Raw genomic sequence first — 14,680 nt, 5'->3', positions numbered from 1 at the left:
ACTGAGCATGCTTGGGCTTCTCTGGGCAGCTTTCTGGAGGTGTGGGGAAAGTGTTGCTTCCTAGGTTTTTAATTTTTTGTACTTCTGCCAAACCTAGAATCCCCCAAAGCATGTTGACAGCTCCCTCTTGTTTCTCAGTGGCCCAATTTTGGCTACAATCCCTGTCAGTACTCACTACCCAAGTTTGCTATTGGAAGAGATGATGCTAGACTTCCGGAGGCGGCGCGACCGGTAATGGCTGCCTTCTCCGAGTAAGGAGAAGGGAGCTCCGCTGTAAACGGGTCGTCCGCTACGGCGAAGCGGAGACCCATTCAGGAAAACCACAGGTGGCAGAAGCCTGTGGTCTCGGGACCCGGCGGGCGCCAGAAGCAGCCCCCAAAACGCTGAAGGGACCCCGTAAGGGGCTCCGGATCGCGGAGGGGGTAGCGGCGCTGTGGGTCGTTGCGCAAACAGCGAAGTGAAGCCGCGTTGCTGTTGCCGGTCAGCGCTGTCCTTTCTTCCTGCAACTTTTCTGAACTTTGGAAACTACAACCCGTGAGTAAATTTGGACATTGAAAACTTTCTGAAACTTTTGTCAACTTTCTGAAACTTTTTGAGAACTTTATGAAACTTTTAAAACTTTTTTAAAAAAAGTTGAAATCTGGCTGAAAACGGAGTGAGGATAAGCAGGAAGCCCATCTCCCGCTATACTGAACTTTAAGCAAAGAGCAGGAGGAGTGGAGACAAAAAGTTATGCGTTAACTAAATGCTGGCACCCTGTTAAAGCAGTTTTCTGAGTGAAAGACTTTGAGCTATTGACTTTTGCTGGTTATATTCGGGGTGCATTGATATCCTTCTTCTGTGGCACCAGTGGATTATAAAATAAATAAGAATCTCTGGTGCTGGAGCTGCCTGGATGAGCACCAGTTTGCAACTTTGGATACATTGAATTCAGGTTTTGAAACATTCTGAGTTGGAACTGGATACTTTGAAACTGTTGCAGTCAAGGCACTGTAAGAAACACTGTTTCGCTTTAAGTTTTACTCTGCTAAAAATAATACATTGTGGAGGCGATGGACATGGATTTAAATTTATAAGTTTAACTTGGATTTGATCTTTTCCCTGAAGACGTATTAAGCTCCCTCTAGAGGATTTTGGACTTACAGCAGTGACTTTGTTTTACTTTCCCTTTCCCGGCCTCTGTTTGACTATTGTATCTGGGACTCTGCTTTCTCATGGGAACAACTTGGATTGACCTTGGATTACAGATAACTTTGGAATGAGTGGCGCAAGGAGAAGAGGAAGGACTAAACAAACAACTCTAACTTTATCTGCAGCCTCACAGCGTAGATCTTCTGTGCCGGCCTTGCCTTCCACTTTGCCTCCAGACATAGAGGCGGCCTCCCTAATACAGGCAGGGGAGGGTGAGACAGAGGAGCTGCACCTGGGAGATATGGCTTCAGGGACAAGTAGCTCTGTCTTGGAGAAAATTTTGGAGAAACTGGAGGCTCTGGACAAGAAGGCTGATTTGCATACAGCTAAAATTGAACAGAACACAGAAAGCTTGAATAAGCTGACTGGACAAGTTGCACAGAATGCCCAGTCTATTGGAGAATTAAAGGAGGCTGTAGGTGAAAATCGTAAACTGGCTGAAGATACTAGTCAAAGATTGGAAGAACTTGAGAAAGAAGTAAGACCACTCAGCAAACAAGTTGGAGAACATCAGATTTACTTTTTGATGACAGAACTGCGAAACAGGGAGACCAACTTGAGGATACGGTCAATACCAGAGGTGGAAGAAGATAATTTTATTGAATTTCTAACTAAGGAATTTGCCAAGTTTTGGAAGTTAGAGGAAAAAGACTTTAAAATTGTATCTGCTTTCAGGCTTGGCAGAGTCAGAAGGACAGAGAAGCCCAGAGATTGTTTGATAACACTGAGATCAAAGGAGGAAAGGGACAAGATTTTGGGCCTGCACTACGAAAAGTCACTAGACATTTTGGGCAAGAGAATTGAAATCTACAAGGACATTCCTAAGCAGTTGCTGGACCTTAGATCTAACTACACGGAATTGGCAAGACTGTTGAGAAGCAACGCAATTATCTTCAGGTGGGAGTTTCCACAAGGATTATCCTTTACCTACAGAGGGAGAAAGATCAAAATCAAAACAGTGGAAGATAGAGACAAGTTTTTGGGAGCACACGGAGAAGACCTCCACAAAGGACTTGGATTGCCAGCGCCAGAACTTCCAGAGGAGCCCGCCCCCTCGGATCCTCAAGGACCGGAGAACAAGGTACCACCCCAGAAAGAATAACCAGACCTATCCAGGATGTCTCTGCAGCTTTTGAGCTGGAACATAAATGGCTGTAACAGTCCCGAAAAAAGGTCTAAAATTTTTCATATTTTAAAAAAGGAACAATTGGACATTATATGCTTACAAGAAACACATGTGATTAGGCTCCATAGAAAGGTGTTAATAAATAAAAGGCTTGGTCAAGAATTTATATCATCGGATACAGTTAAAAAGAGAGGTGTAGTGATCTATGCAAAAGAGAGCCTTTCACCAAAATTTCTCTTTAAAGATGAAAGTGGAAGAATCCTCGCAATAGAAGTACAGTATCAAGGAGAAAAAATTTTGATATTAGGAATTTATGCTCCAAATGAAGGAAAATCGGATTTTTATAAGAAGTTGCACGAGACCATGCTGGATTATCTGGATTACAACAACGTCATCATGATGGGGGACATGAACGGGGTCGTATCAACAAATATGGATAAGTCACAGAACCAGAACATTACTAAAGAGGGAAGACTACCTAAGACCTTTTTTGAAATGACTGACAATATGGACTGGGTTGACATCTGGAGAGTTAGAAACCCCCTGGGAAGAGAAGGAACATTCTTTTCTGAAGCTCAACTGACTTGGACACGAATCGACCAAATATGGATAACTAGAAGTCTGGCACCTAAGGTGAGGAAGGTGGAAATCTGCCCCAAAACATGCTCCGACCATAACGCCTTGAGAATGGATATGACATTGATCCCAATCGGCTCCTTTAGATGGAAGATGAATGATGGCCTGTTTAGAGACCAAAGAATTGTAAAGAAGGCCCAAAAAACCTTAAAGGATTATTTTGAGATTAATTTGAACACTACGGTGGAAAAAAGAACTATCTGGGATGCAAGTAAAGCTGTGATGAGAGGGTTCTTGATTCAACAGAATTCCTTAAAGAAAAGACTGCAAAATGAAAAGAAAGATAAAATTCTGGAAAGTATCAAAGAGTTGGAGAAGAAGTTAAGATCTAACCCGAAGTCCCAACCGATTCTGAGAGAAATTAAACTTTATCAGGCGCAATATTCCAAGCTGATAAATCAGGAAATAGAATGGAAGATTAAAACAATGAAACAAAAAACTTTTGAATCGGCAAATAAATGTGGGAAACTGCTAGCTTGGCAGTTGAAAAGGAGACAAAGATTAAATACAGTAACAAACTTAGAGGTTGAAGGAAGGAACATTCAGAACCCGGGAGAGATTAGAAAGTGCTTCCAGAGGTATTTTAAAAAGTTATATACTCAAGGGCCACAAGATGAAATAGAGATTACACAATTTTTGGAGAGAAATGGATTAGCAAAGCTGTCAGAAGAAAATAGAACAATTTTAAATGGCAAAATAACACGACAAGAGATTGAACAGGCCATCCTGAGTCTGAAACAGGGCAAATCACCAGGGCCAGATGGACTGACCTCTAACTACTATAAGACATTGAAGGATTATTTGATACAACCTTTGTTGGAGGTCAGTAATGAAATAATGGAGGGGAAGAAGGCGCCTGAATCGTGGAAAGAAGCATTTATCACATTGATTCCAAAGTCAGAAACTGAAAAGACACAACTCAAGAATTACCGTCCCATCTCCCTTTTAAATGTGGATTACAAAATATTTGCAGATGTTTTGGCACGAAGATTTAAGAAAGTTTTAAGTGAGATAATCCATAAAGACCAGGCAGGCTTTCTCCCGGGCAGACATATGTTTACTAACACAAGGAACATCATAGACATATTGGAACTTTTACAAACAAACATAAACACTAAAGCAGTTTTAATTTTTATAGACGCGGAGAAAGCCTTTGACAACATATCTTGGAAATTTATGAAGGGGAATTTAAAAGAAATGGGAGTGGGACGGGGGTTTGAGAACGGGATTGAGGCAATATATTCAGAACAAAAGGCTAAACTGATAGTTAACAATGTGGTTACAGAAGAGTTTAAAATTGAAAAAGGTACACGACAAGGCTGCCCGATTTCCCCATTACTGTTTATTTCGGTTCTGGAAGTGCTCCTGAATATGATTAGGGGGGACCGGTTGGTGGAAGGGATTCAGGTCGGAGCGAAACAATATAAACTTAAAGCTTTTGCAGATGACCTAGTTTTGACATTACAGGAGCCGGAGTCTAGTTTGAAAAGAGTTCTACAACTGATTCAAAACTTCGGTCGAGTGGCAGGATTTAAGTTAAATAAGCAAAAAACTAAAGTTTTGGGGAAAAACATGACAGATATTGAGTTGGAACAGCTTCAGAAAGAGACAGAACTAAATGTGGTTAAAAAAGTTAAATACCTAGGGGTAAACATAACAGCAAAAAATCTGAGTTTATTTAAAGATAATTATGAAAAATGTTGGTCAGAGATTAAGAGAGACTTGGATAGTTGGTCAAGACTAAAACTTTCTTTGTTAGGCCGAATAGCTGCCATCAAGATGAATGTATTGCCAAAAATGTTATTTTTGTTTCAGACACTGCAGATTGTAGACAAGACAGAGTGTTTCCGGAAGTGGCAGAAAGATATTTCTAAATTTGTCTGGCAGGGCAAAAAGCCCAGAATCAAATTTAAAATATTAACAGATGCGAAAGAAAGAGGGGGCTTTGCCCTGCCAGATTTAAAGTTGTATTATGAAGCTGCAGCTTTCTGCTGGTTGAAAGATTGGTTACTTCTTGAAGATACGGATGTCTTGGATTTGGAAGGTTTTAATAATGCGTTTGGATGGCATGCATATTTATGGTATGATAAAGCTAAGATAAATAAGGCCTTCAAGAACCATATTGTCAGAAAATCAGTTTTTAATGTCTGGACAAAATATAAAGACTTACTGGAGAATAAAACTCCGAGGTGGCTGTCACCCCTGGAGGCTAAGGCTCGGAAAAGAGCCAATATGGAGGCCAACTGGCCAAAATATTGGGAGATAATAGAAAAGGATGGTGACAACTGGAAATTGCAGAGTTTAGAAAAGATGAGAGACAAAGTGCGAGACTGGTTACACTATGCTCAGATTAAAGAAGTGTTTAAAAATGACAAAAAGTTAGGATTCCAAGTGGAAAAGTCAAAGTTAGAAACTGAACTGTTAGAACCTAAGACTAAGGTACTTTCAAGAATGTATAACTTGCTGCTGAAATGGAACACACATGACGAAATGGTAAAATCAACAATGATAAAATGGGCGCAGGATATTGGGTATAATATTATGTTTGAAGATTGGGAAAGGTTGTGGACCTCTGGGCTGAACTTCACTGCATGTAATGCGTTGAAGGAAAATGTGATGAAAATGATGTATAGATGGTACATGACCCCTGTTAAACTGGCTAAAATATACCATTCGTCTGATAGCAAATGTTGGAAATGTAAGGAAAATGAAGGAACATTTTTTCACCTCTGGTGGACCTGCCCTAGAGTGAAGGCCTTTTGGGAGAAGATATATAATGAATTAAAAAAGGTGTTTAAATACACCTTTACTAAGAAACCAGAGGCCTTTCTCCTGGGTATTGTCGGCCAGAGCGTGTTAAAAAAGGACAGAACATTCTTTTTGTACGCAACAACAGCAGCAAGAATATTAATTGCCAAGAATTGGAAAACTCAGGAGCTACCCACTGTGGAAGAATGGCAGATGCAACTGATGGACTATATGCAATTAGCCGAGATGACCGGCAGAATTCGAGACCAGGGAGAAGAAAGGATGGAAGAAGACTGGAGGAAATTTAAGATTTATTTACAAAAATATTGTAATTTGGCTGAGTGTTGAATTGGATGCCAGTGCAGACAATTGTCTACCATTAAATTAGATTTAAGGCTGAATTATATGTCAAACCAAATTAAGATTATTAATTAAGATGAGTTAAATGATAATTTGTTTGAAATTAATTTAATAATGATGTAAGTGTATGCGGGAGGTGTGGGGGAGTCCCATGTAACAATTGAGAGATGTTAAATGGACAATGATAAGTTGTGCTTATCTAATATATGCTTTATTTGAAAACTTCAATAAATATATTATAAAAAAAAAAATGGAAGAGATGATGCTACTAGGTCCCAGAGGATGAGGCCACTGCCTTGCTGAACTTAAGTGTGTCTAGCTCTGCTCAGTGCCTGGATAGGATGCTAGGTTCCATGAAGTAACAAAACTTGGATATAAGTGTAAGAAAAAGCTTTGCATAGAGGTATGAAGTTAACAGAAGCCCAATCAATGTTACTGAATGCGTGGAGACCACACTTCTTCCTACATGTGCAGGACCCAGGCAAGATTATGAGCCAGCAAAGCACTCCATAGAGATCCGGCATTCAGTATTACAGATCCAGGTGTGACACATGAGAAATCCAAATTGAATGACTGAGGAGATGGAGGATTATAAGTCAGGGGTGGGGAGCCTCTGGACCCAGGACTCCCTATTTGGTTCATAGGGCCGTTCTGGCCATGCCACACACAACCCACCCACCCCAAAAATCAGCTGATTGTAGGATCTTCAAAAACTTTGTTCAAAGTGCAGGTCAAAATAGTGCTTTGAACAGGGCTTCTGAAGACCCCTAAAGCAAAAAAAAATCTCCATGGTTATTATGATGCCAGGTGATTGTTGCCAGGTCATTAATTCTGCCCATACGTCACACTTGGCCTGTGAAGGGGGGGTGAGATGACCATAAGTTGTTTTTTAGAATTGTTGTGAATGTTTTAAAGTGTTTTAAAGGTATTTTACGTAGTTCAGAACCACATTGTGGTATTGTAACCCGCTGTAGGATTAAAACAACGAAGGGCTGGCTTATTTATATATTTCCTTAGTTTTCATAAATGATAAATCGGAGAACCTGCCTGGGAACGGAGATGACACAGAAGGGGGGGGCTGAGGAAAGAGAAAATGGCCTATTGTGGCTCTTTTTTGGTTCTTTTGAAAACCACTATCATCTGAGAAACCCAAGTCACACGTTGTGAAATATTGCCTGCATCCAGGGAAGCAAAGGATGCCTCTTCCATTGTGCAAAGAGTTACTGCACGTCCAATAAACACGGCTTGGAGGCAGAGGCATAAAGGAACATCTGCCAGCAGCTGGAGAGCTCCTCCCAACTCGGCCCACAGACATATCTTCACTTCTCTGAGCCTTTCCTTGAAAAGAATAGCAGGAATATCACACAAGGCAACCAGGAGGTATTGTTCACTTCTGAATTTTGAGTTGTTACACTGACCTCAGCTCCTGCTGCCCTGCCAGGCCATGGGGGAGAGAGCAGGGCTTGGAGGCAGAACAAGATGGTCCCAGATTTAGTCACTGGAAGCATCTCCCATAAGGAGGAGGAGTTGGCAGGCAGGTGATGGGAAAGACCTGACCCTGGAGGGTTGCTGCTGCTGATCACAAAAGACAATATTGGACTACATGAAGAATACTAGTCATCCTCTTCTGCATCCCCTGATCAGCCAAGCCTGCCATACCTTGCCACCACAAAACACCATTCCTGTGGAAGAAAAAGTGAGGAAAGGAGGCATTCCTGCACACACATGCCTGGCACTTGGTGCAGAGGCCAAACCTGCTCTGGGGTTGTTCCAGATCATTGGGCTCTCTGGGATGCTGCTCTAGGACCTGAGCTCTGTGGGTTTTCCACTGGACAACCAAGCTGAGGAAGGCTGCCTCTGTGCTGGCTTCATACTGTTCAGCAGCACTACCTCATAAGTTGCTGGAGCGTTATCCTGGTTTACAACTAGTGGAGGCCCATTGGGTGGAAGGCAGGGAGACTAACACTAGGGTGGAATTTACACACATATAAAAGCCATGCTGAAAATGCTTTTTTTAAAAATGCATTGAATTTTCCATAAGGCTCCCCATCACCATCTAAGTGTCACATTGTATATTGCACTTAAAACACACTGAAAACATTTTATTTGCAGCTGTATAGCTGAGTCCCTGGGTGGAACTAGAACCAATGCCTGACAGAGCTAACTAAAGTGGCATTCAAACACCCGTTCCCTATGCACACACTGCATTTCCAGTGCTATTTTGTAATCTGTGTTCACATAATGGTATTCAAGATGCATTTGTAGCTGTACTTTGCTATAAAATACTACAGATCAATACACACACTGGAGTCTTTAAGCAGTTCCTAACTGATCTCTAGCTAAGGTTTGAAAGCTTTATATAAGGTAAATACATTCCCACCAATGCCAAACCTCCCCGCAAACCAATCAGAATCAGTGCTCCAGAAGTAGCTGTTGTTGTCTAACTGGCCACAAGCCTTATGCAACCAGGACAAATGTTCAATAAGTGACTGAAAACCACTGCCAAAAGTAGGAGAAACTTAAGAAATGAATATCACCCCCCAAAAAAGAGCAAGACATGGAGTGGTTTTGCCAGCAGTTTTTGCACAGAGTTCTATGACATAGCTGTCAACTTTTCCCTTTTCTTGCGAGGAATCCTATTTGGAATAAGGGAATTTCCCTTAAAAAAAGGAAAACGTTGACAGCTATGTTCTGTGAGTTCTGTGTGTCACAGGAAGAGGAGCCAGCCTTTATAAGAAAAAGAAAACTTGCCTACTGGCCTGCAGTGAATTATTGATAGGGCAAAGTCACACTCGTCTATGAAGGAGGAATGAAATGCAACCTCCGCAAGGCCACATGTGTAATGTGGTCCAAAGTTTAGCAAGCACATGAAGCTGATGGTCTCTTATGCTCAGTTGAGCTCATGTTTGCCAACTCTGAAACCAAAGAAGGAGGTCCTTCAATAAAACATGCAAAATAAGCCACAAACCAACAAATAACAGATTAGTAATGAAAGGGGTACCTTTACCTTTTTAATGAAATACATATATATAAGGCACAATCAGAGAATACACAACTATGTCTCACTGGAATAAATTTTATAGTAAGGGAGGAAAGCATCTGCCACTGGAATAAAAAACTGTACAGCTGAACAAGTTTGTTTATTTCTATTCTGCGCAAGTCTGATTTTGCTAGTCAGGGGGTGGGACAAAAGGCCCATAAGTGTAGAGCAGCCTTCCCCAACTTGGTGTCCTCCAGGTGGTTTGGACTACATCCCCTGTGCTGGCCAAGGCTGACTGGTGTTGCAGTCCAAAAGAAATGGAATTGGGAAAGGCTAGAGTGGACAATGTGAACTACGTAAACTGGTAGTTCTGACTTGGCTTCCTAGGTCCCTATAATAGAAATGCAGAAATGACACAACTAATTTGAGTATTGTCTTGCAGATTGTGAAGCAGTGAGAGCAGCCAGAGGAACAGTCAGCAGGGACTGGGCGAGACACCCAAAATAGTTATCTGTTGATACAATTGCCTCTCCGTTCTGCATACTGGACCAGCATTACTGAAACATGCTGAGAGAATCAGCTATGCTTCCTATGAACTGAATCTCAGAGGTTGGGACTTCATGTTCAATGTACATGTGCTCAACCCCAAAGTTGAGGCTTTCCTCCTTTTGCTCACGGGTGGTGCTGTGGGTTAAACCACAGAGCGTAGGACTTGCCAATCAGAAGGTCGGCAGTTCGAATCCCCGTGACGGGGTGAGCTCCTGTTGCTCAGTCCCTGCTCCTGCCAACCTAGCAGTTCGAAAGAACATCGAAGTGCAAGTAGATAAATAGGTACCGCTCCAGCGGGAAGGTAAACGGCGTTTCCGTGCGCTGCTCTGGTTCGCCAGAAGCGGCTTAGTCATGCTGGCCACATGACCCGGAAGCTGTACGCCGGCTCCCTTGGCCAATAAAGTGAGATGAGCACTGCAACCCCAGAGTTGGCCATGACTGGACCTAATGGTCAGGGGTCCAGCAAAACAGCAAAACAGAGACACTATTAAAATGGGGGGGGGGGAGCAGCCAGCCCCCACCTGCCTGCCTTGGTACTTACAACCAGTCCAGGGGTTTTCAGCCCTTGGCTTTCAGCTTCCTCCTCAGTCTCAGTGTTGCCTTTGTAAAACTCAGCAGGGAAAAGGGGATAAAGCAAAATTAGTGGGCTCTGCCTGTCACTGACCCAGGCTCCCTCATCTGTTGGTCTCCCTGCTTTCCACCCCACCAGCCCGAATGGGCACCAGCCATCACTGCTTGGAAGTAGACAGCTGGGCAGGTAGTTTTTCCTCGGAAAAGTCATATGGGTTTTCTCTTAGTCCAACCCACTGCTCAGCACAGGAACCTTACAATTACAGCACTGGGACAAGTGGCCGTCCAATTTCTGCTCAAATGTTTCCAGTGAAGGGCAGCCCATCACTTCCCAAAACACACAGGCATAGGACTGTTCCACTTTCAACCAACCCTCACGGTTGGGACGTTTCTCCTCAAGTTTAACTGCAACCTGCTTTCCCTGGCCATTTCCACCCATTGGTGCTCTCCAGAGAAGCAGCCCGCTCCATTGTTTGCGTGAGAAAAGCCCTCCAGATATTTAAAGGCTGCTACCATGTCTCCCTCTTAATCCCCTCTCCTCCCGGCTAAACATACTCGGCTCTTTCAACTGTTCCATATAGGAGTTTTGTTTCCATAATGGCATTCCAGAAAAATGCTATAACTGCAGCGTACACACACAATCCCTAGAACGCTGCCAAATACAGTTCATAAATCTTCTCTTGTTAATGACAAAAGCATTGCTCTCTTGGAATGATGTTGCCTGGCCAAGCAGCTGCTAGACATATATATATATATATATATATATATATATATATATATATATAGTGTGTGTGTGTGTGTGTGTGTGTGTTTCACACACACACACATATATGAATGAGAAATAGAGAGTGCTACATTGTGTATTATTGGCACGATCCAGCAAAACTGGGGCAGCCTAGCTGTGAGGGTGCAAACCACACCTAGGGTCCCATGGACAAGAGCCCCCTGGACCCGCCCCTTCTTGTAACCATGATGGCTATGCTCTGCCTTCACATTTGGAGGCAGCAATGCTTCTGAATCCCAATTGCTGCAAAGCCCAGGAGGCAAGAATCCTCTTGTGCTTGGGTCCTGCTTGAGGTTTCCCACAGGCACCTGGTCGCTCACTGCGATGCTGGTTGGATGTTGAACAAACTAGAGGAGCCACTGGCCTGACCCACCAGGCTCCTCTGATGTTCTCTTCCCCCATTGCGACCTGTCTTGCCCAAAGACCCTCCAAAACCTAGAGCAGAAACTGAAAACATAGCTATGCAGATGGTTAAACCACGTCCCACTGGTATCAGTAGTGGCTGGACATTACCCAAATAAATATTTGTTTTTACATTTATATCCTGGGACCTGTAGCTTACCCTTACAGAGATAGTGCTATCACAAGAGATAGCACCCTTAGCAAAGTTCCCAGGATTACGGTATTTGGGGGAAGCCATGTGTTTTAACTGTATGATGTGCACACAGCTGTTGCTGCAATGCAATGCAATACATTTACCCAAAGCCATCCCCTTTTGAAGTCAATGGTGCTTACTCCTGAGTAGGCATGCCTGAGATTGCTTTCAGCTTGGTTTAAGCATCTGGTGTGCCACAAGTCCCTGCAGCTTGGTCCCACACACAGGTTACCCAGAAGTGACTCCTCTTCCACACCATCAGGGCTTCCTCTTAAGTGATGGTGGCAGAAGTAGGAGCCATGCAGCCCAATTCCATCCATGCTTGGGAATAGCATTCCAAGGTGCACAAGCTTTAGATCACTCTTTTTACCTCCTCTGATTTTGTTATCTAAGTATCTTTTGCCCTCCTCACATAGTGAGATGGTCACTATGGACATAGCAAATATTTTTGTTGGGGGGGGGCAGAACCGATGTGATTGGTCAGTTAGTTAAGTACTTCTATTGTTTTACTTGATTGGGGAGGCAACTGCCCCCCCCCCACGCCCATGGTCATACATGTAAGAAGTCTTTAATTCGAACAGCATTTGGACAGGAAGATGTGCAAAGGAAGAAACAGAATGAAACACACGCTATGCAAATATATTTTGAAGTGTATTTAATTTCCCACCAAACTTTCTTTTAAAAAAACCAGTTTAACATATAACAGGTCCACAATTGTTTGGTTAATTTCCATAGTCAACGTCCTTCTACTTTTTTTCTATTATTTTGCACGTTTCAGTTGACAGTCCTCTCATATTCCGGTAATACCAAGGAAATTTCTTGTTAGAAGTTGTTTTTTTAAAACATTTTCTTTTACACGAACTCCCCCGAGCATGGCCTTCATCACGTCCCAGATAGTTTGGTGTTATAAACTGGTTGCTAAGATATCCGAAATGAGAAGACTACCCCCAAGAGGCTGGCAATCTTGTCGGCACTTTGAAAAATCTCCAGACCTGAGGAGCACCCATTCTACAATACTGTAAATACCCGCCAGCGAAGCACCAGTGAAGTAAAAAGAAAAGAAAAGAAACGGTTGCCAACGACCTATCTGCAGTCAGTCCCTCCCCTTACCCCCCAAAATTAATCTGGAAGCCCCCTCGTTTATTTAAACATAAGAACTCGACCCTGCCGCAGCGTCATGTGCGAAGGCGCCCCTTCCCTCGCCTTCTACCTGCTCCTGGCTCAGCCTTCCCAGACAACGCCAAGCCCCCCCTCCGTCTCCCCCCGTGTTTCCTTCAACTCCGAAGGGGAGGAGACTAAAAAGTTCTCCCTCTCCTCCAGCCGCGACGGCAACGGCAATCCGAGCCACGGCAGCAAGGCGGTCGGAAAGCGCGAGCCCCAGCCGAGGCGCCATCGGGGGCCGCCGAGGTGAGGGACAAGTCGGGGATCGGAATGGGGCGCCTGAAAGCGGGGCGGGGAGGACAGGCACCCCCACTTTCCTCGTCCTGGCGGGAAGGGAGGCGGGGAGGGAAGGCGCGGTCATCCTCCATATGCATCCTCGGCAAGTCTCGACGCTGCGCTCGCGGGTGGGCTCTTGAGGAGGGGTCGCTTCTCTCCCTCCCCCCAGAAAAAGTAGCCCCCCGGTCTTTCTCTGCCCTGTGCCTGCAGCGGGGCGGGGGGGGAGGGAGTCCGGGAAGAGCCGCCCGCGCGCTTGGAGAGGTTTCCAAGGCGCAGCGCTTGGGGAGGGCGAGGAAGCGCCGTCGCCTGTCCGGGCCGGCCCAGCTATGCGGGGAGGGGGGCGTTTGGAATGCCGGGAGGGCTGGCGGCGCTTCTCAATGGGGAGAAGCGCCCTAGGTGGTCACTCTCCTCGGCCAATGGTCGGGCGGGAGGACGGCGCCGGCCAATGAGAGGTTGGCGCCTGGGAACGAATGTAGCCAAAGAAGGCGCTCTCGGCCAATGGGAGAGCCGACGGGCAAGGCCGGGGGAGTGTGAATGGGTGAGTGGCAGCGGCGCTTGCAGCCTTGTCCCTGCAGCTGAGCCGAAGATAGGGGCTCGTGGGGTTTGTTGTGTAATCGGCCCACAGCCCTGGAGAAGGACTTTTCTTTTTGGAAAGTTCAAGTCGGAGGGAAAGAGGTGACTCATGTGTGGCTTTGGTGGGGAGGCTGAAGCAGATGCTGAAGTCCCGGTATTTTTGCAGCTCTGGTTCCAAATGCTTGAGAGTGTTAGACAGACGTGGGAGCTGATGTTTTGTATGCCTGAAGGTCCCAGGTTCACTGCGAGAGACTTCAGTGTTTGGAGCTGCTGCCAGTTTGTTTATATTTATATATACCACTATATCACCAAAATGTATCAAAGTGGTTTACAACAGTAAAAGTAAGATAAAACCATATAATAAAAGCACGAAAAGTTGAAAACAACAAAGCTAGAAGCTAAGATCAGTAGACGATTGTGGGGGATGTACTCTTAATTGCCTACATAGACCTGGCAGGATAAAAAAGTTTTCAGCAAGTGTTTAAAAGTTGGCACAGAAGATGTCTGCTGAATCTCCCTTGGCAGAGAGTTCCACAGGACAGGGTTTGGTTTCTTCTTGTTGTCAAACGAGCCTCACCAACTCTGAGAAGGACCAGAAATGCTCCTGCAGGTGATCTCAGTGGTCAAGCTGGGATATAAGGGTTTAGGCAGTCCATGAGTGTCAACAGTATTGAGCTGAATGAACTAATGGTCTGACTTGGTGGAAATGTGTTGGTGGACCAGATGCATCTGTGGTCACAGATTTTAGCTGAGTGGTAGAGCATCTGGTTTGCGTTCAGAAGGCCCCAGATTCAATTCCCAGCATCTCCATGAAACCCATGTTCGATATCCTGGAAAGCAGCTGCCATTCAGGGTAGACAAGGCTGAGCTGGTTGGGCCAATGATCTGATGTGGTATAAGGCAGCTTCCTATGTTCCTAAATTCAGGTTGTACAGTCAGCATCGGTTGGGAGGCCTTATGCAACAGAGTCACCTCCCCAAAAGTTTGGACTTTATGTGATAAGAAATGTGACATGAAGATGCACTGGACGGTGAACATAAGAATAGCCAATGACCCTTCTAGTCCAGCATCCTGTTCTCACAGTGGCCAAACAGATACCTGTAGGAAAGTGTGGGATGACCCCGATGCAAC

General features: G+C 44.5%; 1 protein-coding gene across 1 annotated transcript in view; it reads left to right on the top strand.

Moving 5' to 3' along the window:
* Positions 1–12,205: 12,205 nt before the first annotated feature.
* The window catches only part of CCDC102A (coiled-coil domain containing 102A), a 39,063-nt gene continuing 36,588 nt past the window's right edge, over positions 12,206–14,680 (top strand). Inside the window, exon 1 of the mRNA XM_083625224.1 lies at positions 12,206–12,946. The gene's annotated coding sequence lies outside the window, so the exon portion shown is untranslated. The remainder of the gene's footprint in view (positions 12,947–14,680) is intronic.

The sequence above is a fragment of the Podarcis filfolensis genome (genome assembly GCF_964270895.1).
Source record: "Podarcis filfolensis genome assembly, chromosome: 8".
NCBI lineage: Eukaryota > Metazoa > Chordata > Lepidosauria > Squamata > Lacertidae > Podarcis > Podarcis filfolensis.
Note: the sequence above shows the minus strand (reverse complement) of the source record. Positions and strands in the feature narration are given on the sequence as shown.